The 2,791-nt window shown below is 47.2% G+C and overlaps 1 pseudogene; it reads right to left on the reverse strand.

The window, feature by feature from the left end:
* Positions 1–572: 572 nt before the first annotated feature.
* Positions 573–1,158, reverse strand: LOC102492851 (mitochondrial glycine transporter pseudogene; annotated as a pseudogene).
* Positions 1,159–2,791: the final 1,633 nt, after the last annotated feature.

A 2,791-nucleotide genomic window follows, 5' to 3' on the forward strand; every position in this document is an offset into this window, starting at 1 on the left:
TTCTCCTTTCCAAGTAGTTTTGCAGGGTATGCACACCTTTTCCCCCCCCCCCCCCCCCATTTGCTGTATAGGGACTCCTCTTTTGGGAGATTCCAAAGGCTTGAGTCAGGTCCCATCTATTTTCTCCTTAGATGGAGTTACAAAAGGCAACTGTGTATTTGCCTAGTTTTCAAGGTAGCACCTCATCTTACTCCAGGACAGGAAGATGAAGTGGCTCTTGGAAGAACCAAGTGGGACAATAGACTCCACCCCTTCCCAGGTCTCTGTTGGTTAGGATTTTGGGCCCATCGTGGTCATCATCTCTTCACAGATTGTCCATGTCATCACTGTCATCCAAGTTCTGTGGAGAGCCTGGGGACACTGCACTGGAAGAAGCCATGCAGTTCATAATCTTTGAAAATGAGTGTCACTGCTTAGCTAAGACACTGAAATTTCATGGGTAGAGATGGATATGAGTTTTGCTAACATCTGCAGGCTGGGTTACTGATGAGGCCAGAATACCAGCAAATATCTCACACCTGAAATTTAAAAGTGGAATATGGGCTGTATCCAACTGGTCACAATGTTTGGATCTAGTTGTAAAACATCAGAGAGATTCCTGAAAAGGGCCCATTATGAACACAAATCACTGTCAGGCTGCAAACGAGGCCCCGGTGCCCTTCACGGGGAAAGATGCTTCTCAGGGCTGCATACATGCTCTCATAGCTGTATCACCCTCTTCTAGAGTGTCTTGATCACAGTGATAGGCGACCCCTGCAGCAGAGCAAGGGCCCACCCCCAGTATGACTGACTTCAGGGTTGTGGGAAGACGGCCTCATGAAAAATACTTCTTCAAAGAGGAGAGTGCCAAAGTAGATTCCTATGTCAGGAACACATCTCACGATGGAAAGGGACATCCCTTTCCAAAGGCCCAAAAGATTCTATTGGAACCACCTTCAGGAATACAGCCAATATCCCAACACATCTAGACCCGTGGTCTGAGAGTTGAGAGTCTGCAGGTCTGTTTTAACAAGACTCAGGCTGGGAAAGGTGGGTAAAGCAGGTCCCACTGATGAAGCCACACAGGAAAGCCTTGATGATCGGATGTATCACAAGTGTCTCAAGGGTGTTTCCGACATCTTGGGGATGTGGTAGTGGCTGGTGTGACTTGTGAATCATTGCGGATGAGGGCTGTGAGTGCTCTGGGCTTAGTGTGCTGGCAGTGGGTGCTCAGGCCCACCTGGACAACGTGGGAGCAGAAGGCTAGGGGATATGGTGGCGGCCGGATCATGTGTTTAAACCGTGGGAAGATTCCAGACTCACCCATGGCCCCTCTGCCCCGCCTGTCCCAGGAACTACTGGCGGCTCTTCACCCGCTCATCAGCTTGGTGGTTCTGTTGACCTGCAGATCTTGACCAGCTGTAGGCTACCACTCCTGAGGCACCGGGGACCTGTGCGCTCCTGCACATTTGTTCTGATATGTCTATATTCCACATAAATTTGTGCTTTTTTTACTTTTCCTCTTGAACTGGGTGTAGCATTTCCCAGTTTTCTCAATGAGCTAAAGTTTTTAACATGTTTACTTTTTATATCTATATGAAAATATTTTACCTTTTTTGAAAGTTATCCTTTTACATTAATTGCCAGAGGGCACATGTGCTTATTGGAGAGTGAGAAAACAGGAGAGGGGAGAAAATAACACGCCTCCCCCCCCCCCATGCTGCGTGATTATACCACAGTCCTTTTTCCTCTTTTTCTCCATCCCAGCAGGATTCTGAACATACACAGACAAGCACTGAGAGCGTTTTTCAAGCTTCCAGGATTGGGATTTGAACTGCAGTCGACCATGGGAGATCCAGCTCCCTTAACCATAGTGGTATGGGGTTGACCCTGATAATGATCTTTTAGCAGTGGATTGTTGACATATTTGAGCCTGGCAATCCATGTGTTACTTACCAATGCTATAAAGTTGATTATTGTAGCAGATGTTTGAGAGGGAACTATGAGTTTTTAGTTAAAATTGATTGATTATTACCCTTTAATAATCCATGCATTTGACCTGATCCTCACTAAGCTACAGTTCTTAGGAAAAAAACGTGAATAAGTTGCCATAGCTAATACTTACTGAACAGTTCAGTGCCAGATACTGTGATGAGCAGTTTCTGTGGATTAGCTCAGCTGTCATTGGGAATAGGCAATAGACAGAAAGGCAAAGAATGTGTAGGTCTGGGGCAAGCAAATCTCTGGGACTGCAAAGCTACTGCGGGATTCCTTGGCCATTCCCTATGCCCACTTCCTGTCACTGAGCTGGAGACAACATGAACACTAAACCGACATACCCACATAAAGTCACAAGGGGCGGGGCCAGACAGTGGGGCAGCAGTGAATATGGTACTGCAAGGCAATCCCACGTGGGAAGATCCCTGATTCAAGCCCAGAGACCTTCCTGAATATGCCTGGCATGCGTATGCCCGTGATCTGTGGATGGCCGAAGGCGGGGATGGATCATGGTGTGAAAGGAAGGCTTCTATCTGTTTGTCTGTCTCTCTCTCTCTCTCATGGAAGAATTAAATTAATTAATTAAAAAAAAGTCATGGGAGACAATGCCATCTGTGTGTTGCTGTACCCCAAGGTATCCAGAATGAGTCCCTTTTTTGGGACCAGCAGTTGGCAAAATGGCTGTGTCGCTGGACTCCCATGTAGTCCACCACGGTTCAAATCCTGGACCTGGTGGCTTAAACTTATGCCGGGCGTGTGTGCATGTGTGCCCAAGATCCCGAGAGGAGAATGGAGAAGAAGGGATTGCAACGTG

Source organism: Tupaia chinensis, unplaced genomic scaffold (genome assembly GCF_000334495.1).
Source record: "Tupaia chinensis unplaced genomic scaffold, TupChi_1.0 Scaffold000381_1, whole genome shotgun sequence".
NCBI classification, from domain to species: Eukaryota; Metazoa; Chordata; class Mammalia; order Scandentia; family Tupaiidae; genus Tupaia; species Tupaia belangeri.